This window comes from Arachis hypogaea, chromosome 20 (assembly GCF_003086295.3).
Source record: "Arachis hypogaea cultivar Tifrunner chromosome 20, arahy.Tifrunner.gnm2.J5K5, whole genome shotgun sequence".
Taxonomy (NCBI): Eukaryota; Viridiplantae; Streptophyta; class Magnoliopsida; order Fabales; family Fabaceae; genus Arachis; species Arachis hypogaea.
The window spans coordinates 92,658,437-92,675,683 of record NC_092055.1 but is presented as its reverse complement, the minus strand read 5'-3'; the positions used below and the strand labels follow the sequence as shown (position 1 = coordinate 92,675,683).

General features: G+C 36.8%; 1 long non-coding RNA gene across 1 annotated transcript; it reads left to right on the top strand.

Annotated features, from left to right (window-relative positions):
• The first annotated feature begins 6,198 nt into the window (after positions 1-6,198).
• LOC140182845 (uncharacterized) lies at positions 6,199-12,229 on the top strand. Its single transcript, XR_011879042.1, has 2 exons — positions 6,199-7,071; positions 11,610-12,229. It is a non-coding gene; the product is annotated as an uncharacterized lncRNA (long non-coding RNA).
• Positions 12,230-17,247: the final 5,018 nt, after the last annotated feature.

Genomic DNA, 17,247 nt, shown 5'->3' with positions numbered 1-17,247 from the left:
ATGTGATGATTCGTGACACTCATCACCATTCTCAACCTATGAACGCGTGCCTGACAACCACCTCCGTTCTACCTTAGACTGAGTGATTATCTCTTACCCTCCTGATTCAGATCAGAGTCTTCGTGGTATTGGTTAGAATTATTGGTGGCCATTCCTGAGATCCGAAAAGTTTAAACCTTGTCTGTGGTATTCCGAGTAGGATCTGGGAAGGGATGACTGTGACGAGCTTCAAACTCACGAGTGCTGAGCGTAGTGACAGACGCAAAAGGATCAATGGATCCTATTCCAACATGAGTGAGAACCGACAGATGATTAGGCATGCGGTGACAGCGCATTTGGACCATTTTCACTGAGAGGACCGATGGTAGCCATTGACAATGGTGATCCACCAACATACAGCTTGCCATGGAAGGAGCCTTGCATACATGAAGAAGACAGTAGGAAAGCAGAGATTCAGAAGATAGAGCATCTCCAAAACCTCAACATGTTCTCCATTACTGCAAAACAAGTATTTATCTTATGTTCTTTTACTTTTTGCAATTAAATCTGAGAATAATTGATATCCCGACTAAGAGTTACAAGATAACCATAGCTTGCTTCAAGCCGACAATCTCCGTGGGATCGACCCTTACTCACATAAGGTATTACTTGGACGACCCAGTGCACTTGCTGGTTAGTTGTGCAGAGTTACAAAAGTGTGATTGTGATTTCATGCACCAACAACTAATGAGGCAATCAACTTCCTTAGAGAAGAGTTTAACTTGGTGGTACATCAGATGATGGCTTACAGGGCAGTGAAAGAGGCCAAAGAGAGGATAATGGGAAACGAAAAGGAACAATATGGCAAGCTCAGGGAATATGGCATGGAGATAATTAAGAGTAATCCTGGGTCAACAGCAAGAGTTGATGTGAAACCTATCCCTCAATTCCTCTCTGTCTTTGACAAAATATATATCTACTTCGAGGGCTGTAAGCAAGGCTAGCTTTAAGACTGGATGTAGACCTTTCATCCATCTAGATGGAGCTTTTCTTAAGACATACCATAGAGGCCAACTACTTTTAGCAGTGGCACAGGATGCGAATAACCAATTCCATGTATTGGTGTACGGTGCTACAAGATCTGAGACTAAGGAATCATGGAAATGGTTCGTCACACTGCTTCAGGAAGATCTGGGTGATGCCAGTCAATTTGGTTGGAACTTTATGTCTGACCAGCAAAAGGTCAGACTTCTACTCTGTTTATTTTTGGGTAAATTAAGGTAGCATATTAAATTACTCTGGACTATCTTTACTACATTTATGTGTTTTCAATCTTATGTGTTTGCAGGGTCTGCTACCAACCTTAAAGGAGGTAATGCTGAAAGCACATCATCGCAATTATGTCATGCACATGTGGAGGAATTTCATAAATCAGTTCAAAGATATGCACATTAGAAACATAGTATGGGAGTGTGCTAAGTGCACAACAGAACCAGAGTTCAAGGAGACCATGGAGAAGCTGAAGGGGGTGAATAAGGCAACATGGAAGTATCTGATGAAATTTGAACCAGCCACTTAGGATAAAGCTTTTTTTAGCCATGGACCCAAAGTGGATAATCTAACTAATAACATTTACGAAGTAATTAACACAAAAGTGGTTAAGTACATAGTTAAGCCAATGTTGACTATGTGTAAAGAAATTAGGTGCTATCTAATGAGGAGAATGACCAAGCACATTAGGCTGTTAGAGAACCATAGTGGAAAGGTTACACTAGTCCAAGAAAAAAAGTTATAGAGGAAGATAAAACCCAGCAACAGGTGGATTGCTGAGTGGGTGGGAGATAACGAAAGAAAAAGATTTGAAGTTAGTAGAAAGAAGACCAAAGTGGATGTGGATATGATCAAACACACATGTTCATGCAACATATGGCAATTGACTGGTACATGGTTTAATTTGAAAGATTTTCTTTTCATCTGTTCTGGTATAATGCTAGGTAATATGTGAATTGTTTTGGATTCAGGCATGCCATGCATTCATGCTGTTGCTGCAATCAGAAAGAGGTATGACCAGCCAGATGATTATGTGCATCCTTGGCTATGTATGGAATCCATTTATAAGACATATGCACATTGCATAAAACCAGTTCCTAGTGAGGAATTCTAGACTTCCACTGACCAGCTCAGGCTTGCTCCACCACCCATCAAGCGACCCATTGGGAGGCCAAAGGTATACAACCGCAACAAGGACCTTGCTGAGGCTCATATTCAGGGGGACAAGTTGAAGAGAATCTTTCAAGTTACGTGTAGCAAGTGCAACGAGAAATGTCATAACTATAAGACCTGTAAAGGAGCACCAAGCAACCCAAACTGAAAACCAAAAAGAAAAAAAAAAGCTAAGAAGACTATTGAAAATTTGCTGACACTAGTGTTGTGCAAGAATAGTCTGCTGTAAGACCACCCTAAACAATACACTCATATTGTCAATCACTTTATTCTTGTCCCTGAATTTGAATCTCTGAATATGTCGGTTGCTTTTGCAGAATGATGTCTTTAGCCAGAATGCTGCTGGACTACCAACCAACACAACAATGCAGGCAGCAGCATCAGGGACTACACTAGTTACTGCACCACTCAATACTCAAGTAGCTGCAGCAACAATACCATCTGCTCCAGTCTAAACTCCATTTAAGCCTCCATCCCAGCTGCCAAGAATGGGGCAACCCAAACTCCGAACTACTGCCTCTAAATTCAGACCCAAGCAAACAATTATCAGTCCCCAATAAGTACAAATCCACCATCAAATGTACCACCAAATCCACCCCCAAATATACCACAAACTCAAAGCACTAGCACCAGTGGGGCACTATCAAAGGAGACATTGAAAGTAGCTAGCAGTGGGACCACAAGAATTTTCAAGTTCGTCCCAACTCCTGGATGCAACAATCAGAATAAATGAACATAACTGCATGAAATTATGTTTTTTGTCCTAGTTATTAGTATGAATTGAACAATGTTGTCTAGTTATCATAGTTTGGCAAACTTATTTACATGCCAACCAGACGTTTTGTTATTTTGTGGCAAACTTATGATGTTAAGTAATGTTTGGGATTAAGCCAGATACATTGTTGTTTCTATTTTGGTTATACTCTGTGCAGAATTACTACCTTATATAATAGGTGACTTGCAGTATTTTTTAGTTGTTCAAACTTCATAGAAAATTGGATTTAGTCCAAAATAAACTTCCCATTAAATAGCCAACAATGACAATTTTCATTACAACATCACCATGTACATCAAATCATCTTCAGCCCTTTAAGAAACATACAGCAACAATAACAACAACTACACTAATCAAAGTAATATGCCACAAACTCATGTTTTTTTTCTTTTCAATACATAACAGTTTTCTCTCCAAATCTTCCATTTTTTTTCCAATTCCCAACTTCGAAGGTGTTGATCTTCAACGTCTATTCCCTCAGCATCATCCACAGCACCCAATGCTTGAGACTCCATGGCCCTAATTTTTTTCAGGTGTTCATCAAGTCAGACAAAGTACCAGCAGTATCATTCTTTAACCTGGAGTAAATTTTCAGAGAATCACCTAATCAGACACATTACAGTCTCATCCAACTATTGAAAAAAATAGTAACTTACTTTGAAGAATGGACACCCTAGAAACATTCTATTAGGATTAGTTGCTGCTCTTGACTTGTAAAGAATGACATATACACCGCAGAAGCACTTTGGCGCAATCCCATCTCGATCACATCCTCCTGGAATAGCACATGAAGATCCCCCTCCAGGTCTTGTGCATGAAGAACCCCCTTCATTCGTCATGGACGATTGCACCATCAGCGGCCATGGGTTCAACCATGCATTTCGATCAAATAGGGCTCAGTCATGGTAATGGCGTCGTTTTGAGGCACAAGGACCAATTTGTCCATTAACAATTTGTTCTCCATCCACATCATCAAGCAAAACGGACAGCTCAGTCTCCACCCTTCCAGGTCAGCAATCTCCGTTGCCATTTTCAGCCCAACTCGACGGAGGGGTATAATTGTCACGCGTTTTATAAGGTGAGGGATTTAAATGTATTTTTCAATCCTGAGGGACAAAAATGTCCACGTTAAAAAGGTTAAGGACTTATTTGTCTTTTACTCTTATATTTTTTTCCAAATTTTTCTAATAAAAAAATAAGAATAAATTAGACTTTCATAACTTTTTCTAATTTATCACAAAATAAAATATAAGAACACTAATTTTTGTATCTTTGTCCTTTATGTCTTGTTCTCATTGTCTTATCTTTTTCTGTTCTCAGAACCAAATGTAGCCTTAAGAACACTAAACTTCATTTTAGTTTTTGTCCCACATAAATTCAAGTTTTGTAAAATTTATTACGAATTTTTAAAGCTGTTGTATTGTTGTTAAAACCAAATTAAAAAAAAAAAACTAATGAGGCAATTCTTATTAAAAAATTCACACTAAATTCCAAAATTATCAAAATCCTCTCAAAATTTATACTATTATATTAGACACATTCACCTTTCATCACCATTTGGTCCTATGTAATTTTGATCCCGATAAAATCATTTATAAATTTTAGAAGTTAGCTATCCACTTATCATATTTTGCAAAAAATCAGTTTTAACAATCATATTTTTAAAATTTGTCATAGTTTACATAGTTAATTAATGAAAGGTTTAATTATTCTGTTGATTCCTATTATTTTGTGAAATTTTTAATTAGATCTCTATACTTTTTTTTTAATTGAGTCCCTACACTAATTTTTTTTTAATTAAGTCCTTTTTAGTAGTAATTCACTTAATTTTATAAGGACCTAACTAAAAAAAAAGAATTAGTATAAAGACCTAAATAAAAGAAAAAAAAAAGTGTAAAAATCCAATTAAAAAAAATTAATGTAAAAATTCAATTAAAAAAAATATAAAAACTTAATTAAAAATTTTGCAAAATTATAGAAACGTAATTAAACCTTAATGAAACACTCCACAATTTTCCGCTCTAATACTAAACATTTCCCATCTTCACCTCAATTTATCCCATGTGATCTTGATTATTGGAGAATCAGTTATATATATTTAAAAGAAGATGCTATTCGATTTTGATAAGAGTTAAGAAAATCTTATTAATAGCCGAATTCAAAACCTACATAATCAACTAACCAATAACTTAAAACCTATCAAACTTGAACCAAATACTATAAACACGTCCAATATTTATTAGAATAAAATTCCATCCTCTTCCCAACACTGTGAAATTAATGGTGCAGCTTTGAACATGGCTGTCCTGTTTTTGGAATTTAGTGGAATCAACTCTGGCAGCCCAATTTACAAAAATTATCATTAATTCTACCCTTGGTAAAACATGTAAAATACAAATCCAATGGACCACCCACACCAACAGAAAAGTAATATCCAGCGTAATAAACAAGCCATCATACCAAAACGAGTTACTTACTGTACAAAACACAAGATCATTCATAAAGCAAATATTAAAACAAAGCTGAGTTTTTTTTTTTTATAATTTAAAAGCACTCATATAGAGAATTTTGTAATAACCCAAGTTTTTGAAAAATTAAATGATGAGTTATTTACAATTTATTATAATTATTAAAAATTTTATTTTAAAAAAATTATTTTAGTAAAGATAATTAAATAGAGTTTTATGATAATTAAAATTTAAATTAATTAGAATCTTTATTATAATTGAACATTTCACGTAATTTCAGTAATTAAAAAATAAGAAAGAATGGTATAATTTTTAATTTAAGTAACTTTTATTATGAATAATTTATGATTTAATTCAAGTTTTTTAATTTTATTGGAGTTGAACTAATTAATATTCTTGTGTGATTTTTACAAATGATTATTTTATATAATTTGAAATTAAAATTCTAATGATAGAAAAATAATAGAAATTTATATGATTTAATTTAAAAAATTGATGTTTGAATTTAAACTATACTTTATAAAATATAATTAACCTATTCATTTTATAATTTAAATTAAAAATAATTATTTAAATTTAGTAATATATTGATAAATAATATTCTTAACTATTTTTAACGGAATACATTTGATTTTAAAATTATTCTACCTTTTAATTTTATCAAAATATTTATTCATATCTATTTTTATTCTTTTATAAAATCCCTAATTTTTAACCTTAAATTTTTAAATTAAATTAATAACCCTAATTTCCAAATTAGAACCTAACCCTAACCTCCCTTGACAAACTCAGCCGCACCCCACCCCCTTTTTGGCTAAACGCACACACTTTTCAGTTTTCCCCTTTCTCAAACACAACACAGCAACAGTAGGAAAGAAACAAAGAAAAGAGAACTAAAGAGAGAAGGAACGGAGCTGCGATCAGAAAAGAGCCACGCTGCTGGCGCCGTCCAGCTCGCCGCCCCCCATCGCGTCTTGCCTGCACCGTCATTCACGCTCATTGCCGTCCAGCCGTTGGTGCGAGCTCGTTGCCGTCGAGGAGAAGTTGCCGTCGATTCTGATTCTCGTTGCGCTCTGCTGCCACGAGGTCGCCGTCGTCGCTGCTTCGAAGTGGGCCGTAGTCATCGCCGTCATAGTCGCCGTCGAGCATGAAGGGTGGAGGAGAGAGAGCTCGCGTCCGAGACTGGAGAGGAGATGCGGTGTGCGCTGCTGCCTCCACCGCGACCGGTCCGCCGCCGCCACTGCTAGGGTTCGTCGCCACCACTTCTGCCACTGCCAACGAGCACGAAGAGAGAGATAGGATTTCGCAGAGAAGAGAGACGCGACAGGGAAGACAGGGGCTTGTATAGCTGCTGTCGTTGCTGGAGACAGAGGTTCCCGTCGAGCTGCACGCTGCCGTTGCCATCGGAAACCGCTGCTGAAGCCAAGATGCCATGGTGGTTGCTACTGGAGCTGCCCAGAACCACTGTGGTTGCTGCCTAGGGGACAGAACGGGTGCCGCAATCTGACAGAGTGCTGCTGCCGTCGATCGGAGATGCCAAATTGTTGCTGCTACTATCTTGAGATGATATGGCTGCTATTAGAGTTGTGCAGCATTCCCAATTTCTATGGATTTCGACACTCGGAGGTAGGGAATTTATTTTTAAAAAACATTTTTAATTTGGAATGCCTACAAAGTTAATTGGATAATTGCAAATACTTAATAATGGTTAAGAATTGATTAATTGATGTGAATTGCTTGAAATGTGTTTGAGAATAGTTAGTTGTGATTATTGTGAATTATGATTAGAATTGAATACTGTTGTGATTATTCCGAATTATGAATTAGAATTAGATACGGTTGTGAATACTTTAAATTATAAGTGAAATTAGATGCGGTTGTGAATTGTGTTTTGAATTATTGATTTTCGCGATGAATTGGCTGAGATTCTGATCTTGAATGAATTATTTTGAATTGTTTAATATTGAATTGGAAATTTAATATATTGGAATGGCTGTGAAATGGATTTGCAAAGGGTTGGAATTGGTTAAAATTGGCTGTGAATGGTGATTTATTTGATATTACTTATTAAATTGAAATATGATGAGTTAATTATTGAAAATCTGACGTTTTGATAATTGATGAATTGAGTTTAGATTATGGTTGTGATTGTGACTGGTTTTTGTTGTCGTGAGTGATTAATTGATGAGAATGATTTTAGTTTGAGGCTGTGATTGATATTCGTTCTCTGGTTGTTTTGGAATTGCAGAGAATCTTGATTTTTTCTGATTATGCTTAATTGGTTATTATCGACTGATTTGCTTGATGGTGCTGTGATGGTTGTTATTGTTGATTTATGGTTAACTAGAATTGATTTTGAGGACGGTTAAAGGATTGAAGGTTGACTGAACTATTTTCTTGAAATCTGATCTTTAGAACAAAATAGTAACTTTGCTAATAACTAAATAACTTTAAAATAACTAGAGATATGAAAGGTTGGTTTTTGGAATATTAGTTATGAATTCTTGAATTTGGACTGATTTACTTTTAAAGAATGGTTTATGGAAATTCTGGTTTTAATTGATGATAGGATATTAGTCGTTAAACTGGATTATGATTAGATGGCTATTGAGAATTGCTATTTTGATAATTGTTGAGAAAATGACTGGTGAATTATTGAGGAAGAGGGAACCCGTAAGGGTGGTTAAGTCCGAGTTTTAGGGAAGGTGCTACTGAAATTTTATAAAATTCGAGGTCTTGTTTGAAATGTTATTTTATAAAAACTTGGATTTGGGAAACTATGCTATTTGATTTTGAATTTATTGAAAAGAATAGATTTTGTGTTGAGTTTTATTTATTCTATTTTGAGTTCAATTTATTAAGGAAAGAATTATACTATTTTAAGTTCGATTTATATAGAAAAGAATTATGATTTGGTGGTTGAGGTTTTTGGGAAAGAATGTCTAAGAAAGTTAAGGAAAGTTTAAAGAATGGAAAGAGGTTTTGGTTTTAATTAATGGTTTTAAATACAGGAAAAACCTATAAATTGATAATCATTGATCTCGGGGATAACTCATGAACTGAGGATCGTTGTTTGTTGTGTATTGATCTCGGGAATAACCCATGAACTGAGGATCGTGTTTGTTGTGTATTGATCTTGGAGAAACCCATGAGCTGAGGATCTCTATTTTGTTGTATGTTGATCTCGGGGAAACCCATGAACTGAGGATCACTATTTGCCCTTGTGCGTATATTATGGGGTCGAGTTTTGCACTGACTACCGGTAGTCACAAAGGAGTGGTATTCTTACCACCGACACGTATGCACTAAAGACACAAAGGGAAAACATATCTGGGACTTGTTCCTAGGTAATGTCGGGCTGCAGGGTGTAAACCGACACGTGAACTCATAGTCTGTTTAGGACAAACATGCATCATATTGTTTGTGCATGTGCATTTGGTTGTGTTTGCTTGTATTATTTCTCTGTGGATGTGCTGTTTGTCTTATTGTGACTTGTTTGTGTGTTGGTTTGGATCTCTTACTTGTGCTATTAGTTCACGGATGTATTGAGGTGAAATGTTGTGGTTGAGAAATGATTATGTGGTTGAGAGATGGTTAATGACTACTTTTGTGATTGAAATCTGTTTTGAATTTAGAAAGTTAAAGAAAAGTTAAATATTTCCATTTTATTTCATTACTTTTACGGCATTCCCATTTCCTACTGAGAATGTGTAGTTTGTTATCACCCCAAAAATTTTCCACCCTTTTAGTGACACAGGTTCGAAGACTCAATTTGAAGTTGCAGGCGATTATTAGACTTATTTATGAGTTAAGTTTATGAGTTGAGTTGCTTTCATAAGATTTTATTTTATACAAAGGGATAGGAGTTGTATCTGAGTTTCATTTGAATTCTTTTTTATAATACTTATTATTATTAATAATTACGTGATTATTATTATTTGATGATGTTTAATATATGATTTTAAAAAGTAAAAAACAAAACTTTCTGACATTTTCTTAAAAACTGAAACGCAATATCAAATTAAAAGCTCAATATTAAATAGTTAATAAAGACAATAGGTTAGTAACGTCTTACTTTTGATACGATCATGACGTATTGGAAGTTAGATCGTTACAAATCTAACATGTAAAAAATACCTGCTGACTCAGCGGTGTAACATGAATAACAACCTGCACCATTAAAAAATACATGCTGACTCAGCGGTGTAACATGAATAACAACGTGCACCATTGCATTTTATCAATAAAGTTGAGATGGTTAGATAGATGCCTATAAGAGTATAATCATTCAAAAATTCCAAAAAAATGACATGGTTGTCTAGAATTGCTTACTCGAGTCTTGCTCAAGTTGGACTCGAGGTCCACTTCATAATCTCTTTAGATCATGTTAATTTTTGAAAAAATCCTAATCATATTATTATTAAAAAAATGCTATTTTTATATCATTTTTAACCACTAATTTCAATCATTGAATCAAAATATAGTAAAATAATGCATACGAATATAGATATGGAGACATTCAGTAAATACACACGCACGATCCAAAACAAAACCCACCTAGTTTTTTTTATTGTGCCACTGCTTTCCTTGTCTTCGATTACGCCACTGCTCCTGAACCTACCCAGTTTTTTCATCGCGTCATTGCTCTCCTCTTCTTCGATTGCGCCACTACTCTTGAACCCACCCAGTTTTTTCATCGCGCCACTACTCTCCCCTTCTTCGAGCGCGCCATTGCTCCTCACTCTTCACTTTCTTCTCTTCTCTGCGCAACGCTTCACTCTCCTCTTCTCTAACTATTTGATTTATGTCCTTAGTGGGATCAAACTCTTCCATTGCTATTCCATTATTTTTCTGAAATTCAAGCTGAAAGTGGGAGATTAGGAGTGAGTTCTTTGATAATGTTTTTGTTGCTTTGCTGATTTTGTGCTTATATCATATGTTCTCTGTTGTCGCTATTCTTCAATGACCTAATTCTTATGTTTGAAGTAATTCATACCTCTCCACCTTGCATCCTTTTTAATGATCTATTGTTTCGGCTTTGTTTTACTCATTTTGGTTTTTATTTCTATAGCTCACTACAAGAAAAACGTTGAATACCATCAGAAATATCGTCAGATTGAGCGGTGCCCATTACCGTCAGATTTAGCATTGGTTTTTGTGTTGGATACAGCCTATATTTGGTTCCCTAAATTGCTTACCGTCGAAATTAATTTTCCGACTATAAATCCGACGATGAGAAGTGGCGCAAAATATTTTTTTTTTGGCGCCAAGAGTATCGGCGGATCTACTGTTGGATTTCGCCAACGGTAACTCACTTTAATGAAACATTGTGTTTAAACAATTTTCCATCGGAAGGTTCTACTGGTAAATTCGATGGTAATATTGGGATTAATTTCAAATGCGAACTCTCTCTCTCTCTCTCTCTCTCTCTCTCTCTCTCTCTCTCTCTCTCTCTCTCTCTCTCTCTCTCTCTCTCTCTCTCTATATATATATATATATATATATATATATATGTGAGTTTAGGATTTTTTGGAATTATTGATTAAATTATTGTAATGAAGTTCGTGATTAGGATTTGGTATAGTGTTTTTAGGGTCTTTATTTTTTTTGTGAGTTTAGGATTTTGTTAGGTATTTTACTAAATTATTGATTAAATTAGGGTAATCAAGTTTGTGATTAGGATTTCTTATGTTAATTTAATGTAAATAGAAATTAAATCAAGATAGGTTAAATAGAGTGAGATTAAGAGTGGTCGACATTGTTGGAAGACTTTGTGTAGTTTGTTAAATTAATTAATTTCACATTGTGAGTTTAATAAGCTCTCTTATTTTTTTAGGATGGTATTATTTTCCTGAGATTAATTGGATTTTACTTCTTCTGTATTCTATGCATCTGTGTTTTAGGTAGATTTTCTATCTCTAACTATAATCAATTATTTAAGTTTTATGTTGAACTTATTTTTTCTAGGATAGTATTTTAGGACCGAAGTGGGAGAATGTCACGTATAGGCACTGATGAGCGGATATTTTATACGCTTTTTGGGGTTAATTTCATATAACTTTTAGTGTGTTTTAGTTAGTTTTTAGTCTATTTTCAGTAGCTTTTAGGCAAAATTCATATTTCTGGACTTTACTATGAGTTTGTGTGTTTTTCTGTGATTTCAGGTATTTTTTGGCTGAAATCGAGGGAGCTGAGCAAAAATCTGATTCAGGCTGAAAAAGGACTGCTGATGCTGTTGGATTCTGACCTCCCTGCACTCAAAGTGGATTTTCTGGAGCTACAGAACTCCAAATGGCGCGCTTCCAATTGCGTTGGAAAGTAGACATCCAGGACTTTCCAGAAATATATAATAGTCCATACTTTGCTCAAGGATAGACGACGTAAACTGGCGTTCAACGCCAGTTCCATGCTGCTGTCTGGCGTCCAGCGCCAGAAACAAGTTAGGAGTTGGAGTTCAACGCCAAAATTGGATCCAAAGCTGGCGTTGAACGCCCAAAACAGCCCAATGCACGTGATTAGCTTAAGTCTTAGCCCCAGCACACACCAAGTGGGCCCCAGAAGTGGATTTCTGCACCATCCATCTCAGTTTACTCATTTTCTGTAAACCTAGTTTACTAGTCTAGTATTTAAACAACTTTTAGAAACTTGTTTTGTACCTCATGACAATTTTAGATCTGAACTTTGTACCTTTTGACGGCATGAGTCTCTAAACTCCATTGTTTGGGGTGAGGAGCTCTGCTGTGTCTCGATGAATTAATGCAAGTATTTCTGTTTTTCATTCAAACATGCGTGTTCCTATCTAAGATATCCATTCGCACTTCAATATGAATGTGATGAACGTGACAATCATCATCATTCCTCCACGAACGCGTGCCTGACAACCACTTACGTTCTACCGTAGAATGAATGAATATCTCTTAGATCTCTTAATCAGAATCTTCGTGGTATAAGCTAGATTGATGGCAGCATTCAAGAGAATCCGGAAAGTCTAAACCTTGTCTGTGGTATTCCGAGTAGGATTCAGGGATTGAATGACTGTGACGAGCTTCAAACTCGCGAGTGCTGGGCGTAGTGACAGACACAAAAGGATAGTAAATCCTATTCCGGTACGATTGAGAACCTGCAGATGATTAGCCGTGCAGTGACAGCGCATCTGGACCCTTTTCACTGGAAGGATGGATGGTAGCCATTGACAACGGTGATCCACCAACACACAGCTTGCCATAGGAGGACGTGCATGCGTGAATCAGAAAACAGAGGAAAGCAGAATTTCAGAAGACAAAGCATCTCCAAAACTCCAACATATTCTCCATCATTGCATACAAGTATAATTTGTGTTCTGCACTTTTATTCCTTGCAATCAAATTTGATAAGTGAATTATTTTATTGTCTTCCTGACTAAGAGTTACAAGATAACCATAGATTGCTTCAAGCCAACAATCTCCGTGGGATCGACCCTTACTCACGTAAGGTATTACTTGGACGACACAGTGCACTTGCTGGTTAGTGGTACGAGTTGTAAAAAGTGTGATTTACAATTCGTGCACCAAGTTTTTGGCGCCGTTGCCGGGGATTGTTTGAGTTTGAACAACTGACGGTGAATCTTGTTGCTTAGATTAGAAAATTTTTGTCTTTTGGGTCAGAGTCTCTTATTTTCTTTTCAAAAATTTTTCAAAAAAAAAATAAAATAATAATTTCTCTATTAAATCTCGTGCCAAACTTTAAGTTTGGTGTTTTCCCTCCAAAATTTTCGAAAACAAGGAGCATTAGATCTAAAAATTTTAAATCTTTGGCTATCTTATTGTTTCACTCTTTCCTCTTTAAATTCAAAAATATCTTTTCTCTCTTTTTTTAAAACAAATTTTCGAAAATTATTTTTAAAATTCAGATTTTTTAAAAAAATTTAAAATCTTTTTCAATTCATATCTTTTTCGAAACTTCCTGACCACTTTCTCTCTCCTCATTTTTTCGAAAATCTTCACCTATTTTTATTTATTTTATTTTAATTATTTTATTTTCGAAATAATTAAATAAATAAATAAATAAATAAATAAAAATAAATTTTTTTATTTTTACATCATCTCCCTTTCTCCATCATGGATCTAAGTGGAAATGAACAGTCCAGGAGGACTCTGTGGTCATATGCTAACCCCTCTACTGCTTCATATGGGAATAGTATCTGCATACCCTCCATTGGAGTCAGTAGCTTTGAGTTGAATCCTCAGCTCATTATCATGGTGCAGCAAAGCTGCCAGTATTCCGGTCTTCCACAGGAAAAACCTACAGAGTTTCTGGCACAGTTTTTACAAATTGCTGACACAGTACATGATAAGAAAGTAGATCAGGATGTCTACCGATTATTACTGTTTCCATTTGCTGTAAAAGACCAAGCCAAGAGGTGGTTAAATAACCAACCTAAGGCTAGCATAAAGACATGGAAACAGCTGACAGAAAAATTCCTGAATCAATACTTTCCTCCAAAACGGATGACACAGCTAAGGCTGGACATCCAAGGCTTTAAACAAGGAGATAATGAATCTCTTTATGATGCCTAGGAGAGATACAGAGAGATGCTACGAAAATGTCCCTTTGAAATGTTTTCAGAGTGGGTTCAGTTAGACATCTTCTATTATGGGTTTACAGAAAGAGCTCAGATCTCTTTAGATTGCTCAGCTGGTGGATCTATCCACATGAGAAAGACAATTGAAGAAGCTCAAGAGCTCATTGATACAGTTGCTAGAAATCAGCATCTGTACCTAAGCAATGACTCTTCCATGAAAGAAGAGGCTAAAACAGTAACTGCTGAACTCAGTCCTGTAGAGCAAGCTGCTGAATTCAATTAGCAATTGGATTTTCTAACAAAGCAGTTAGCTGAATTCAAGGATAAACTACAAGAGACAAGGATGGCTAATATAAACATGGAAGTACAATTAAAGCAAACAAAGCAGCAGCTGTCAAAACAAATAACAGAAGAATGCCAAGCAGTTCAATTAAGAAGTGGGAAAGCACTAAATACCCCACTTCAAGGCAGCAGAAAACCAAGAAATGAGCAAACCACCAAAAATCCATCTGAGGACAGTAAGAGCCCAGGAAAAAATAATTCTGGCACCAAAACGCCAGAAGTTGGGTGGAAGGCTGGCGCTGAATGCCCAGACCATGCTCAGGACTGGCGTTCAATGCCAGAAACAAGCAAGGATCTGGCGTTGAACGCCCAAAAGAAGCACAGTTCTGGCGTTCAAACGCTAGGAACAGATGAGGAGCTGGCGTCTAACGTCACTCCAGCTTCTAACTCTGGCACTCAATTGCCAGTGAGGGATCAGACACACACATGTGCTGATGACAACCCATCTAAAAAGGCTTCTTCAACCACTTCTGTAGGAAATAAACTTACAGCAACTAAGGTTGAGGAATATAAAGCCAAGATACCTTATCCTCAAAAACTCCGCCAAGAGGAGCAGGATAAGCAATTTGCTCGCTTTGCAGATTATCTCAGGACTCTTGAAATAAAGATTCCATTTGCAGAGGCACTTGAGCAAATACCTTTTTATGCTAAGTTCATGAAAGAGATCTTGAGTCATAAGAAGGATTGGAGAGAAACTGAAAGAGTTCTCCTCACTGAAGAATGCAGTGCAGTCATTCTGAAAAGCTTAAAGACCCTGGGAGTTTTCTGATACCATGCACATTAGAAGGTAATTGCACCAAGACAGCTTTATGTGATCTTGGGGCAAGCATCAACCTAATACCTGCATCCACTATCAGAAAGCTTGGTTTAACTGAAGAAGTTAAACCAACCCGGATATGTCTCCAACTTGCTGATGGCTCCATTAAATACCCATCAGGCGTGATTGAAGACATGATTGTCAGAGTTGGGCCATTCGCCTTTCCCACTGACTTTGTAGTGCTGGAAATGGAGGAGCACAAGAGTGCTACTCTTATTCTAGGAAGACCCTTCCTAGCAACTGGATGAACTCTCATTGATGTCCAACAGGGGGAAATAACCCTGAGAGTCAATGATGATGAGTTTAAGTTGAATGCTGTCAAAGCCATGCAGCATCCAGACACATCAAAAGACTGCATAAAAGTTGATCTTATTGACTCTTTGGTGGAAGAGATCAACATGGCTGTGAGTCTCGAATCAGAGTTGGAAGACATATTTAAAGATGTTCAGCCTGATTTGGAGGATTCAGAGGAAATGAAAGAGCTTGTGAAATTTCCTCTGGAAGAGGAAAAACCTCCTAAACCCGAGCTCAAACCATTACCACCATCCCTGAAATATGCATTTCTGGGAGAAGGTGACACTTTTCCAATGATCATAAGCTCTGCTTTAAATCCACAGGAAGAGGAAGCACTTATTCAAGTGCTAAGGACACACAAGACAGCTCTTGGGTGGTCCATAGGTGACCTTAAGGGCATAAACCCATCTAGATGCATGCACAAAATCTTATTGGAGGATAATGCTAAACCAGTGGTTCAACCACAGAGGCGGCTAAATCCAGCCATGAAGGAAGTGGTGCAGAAAGAGGTCACCAAATTACTGGAGGCTGGGATTATTTATCCTATTTCTGACAGCCCCTGGGTGAGCCCTGTCGAAGTTGTCCCCAAAAAGGGAGGCATGACAGTGGTTCATAATGAAAAGAATGAACTGGTTCCTACAAGAACAGTTACAGGGTGGTGCATGTGTATTGACTACAGAAGGCTCAATACAGCTACCAGAAAGGATCATTTTCCTTTACCATTCATAGACCAGATGCTAGAGAGACTGGCAGGTTATGATTATTACTGCTTTTTGGATGGCTACTCAGGCTATAACCAGATTGCAGTAGATCCCCAGGATCAAGAGAAAACAGCATTCACATGTCCATCTGGAGTGTTTGCTTATAGAAGGATGCCATTTGGGCTGTGTAATGCGCCTGCAACCTTCCAGAGATGCATGCTCTCTATTTTCTCTGATATGGTGGAAAAATTTCTGGAAGTCTTCATGGATGACTTCTCAGTATATGGAGACTCATTCAGCTCCTGTCTTGATCACCTGAAACTAGTTCTGAAAAGATGCCAAGAGACCAACCTGGTTTTAAACTGGAAAAAATGTCACTTTATGGTGACTGAAGGGATTGTCCTTGGGCATAAAATTTCAAAAAAGGGAATAGAGGTGGATCAAGCAAAAATAGAGGTAATTGAAAAACTACCACCACCTGCCAATGTTAAGGCAATCAGAAGCTTTCTGGGGCATGCAGGATTCTATAGGAGGTTTATAAAGGATTTTTCAAAAATCGCAAAACCTCTGAGCAATCTGCTAGCTGCTGACACGCCATTTGTGTTTGACATAGAATGTCTACAGGCGTTTGAAATGCTGAAAGCCAAGCTGGTCACAGCACCAGTTATTTCTGCACCAGACTGGACATTACCATTTGAGCTAATGTGTGATGCCAGTGATCACGCCATTGGTGCAGTACTGGGGCAGAGGCATGACAAGCTTCTGCATGTCATTCATTATGCTAGCCGCGTTTTAAATGATGCCCAGAAAAATTACACAACCACAGAAAAAGAATTGCTTGCAGTGGTTTATGCCATTGACAAGTTTAGATCATACTTGGTAGGATCAAAGGTGATTGTGTATACTGACCATGCTGCTCTTAAATATCTACTCACAAAGCAAGATTCAAAACCCAGGCTCATTAGATGGGTGTTGCTTCTGCAAGAGTTTGATATAGAAATAAGAGACAGAAAAGGGACAGAGAACCAAGTGGCTGATCATCTGTCCCGGATAGAGCCAATAGAAGGGGCATCATTCCCCTCTCTTGA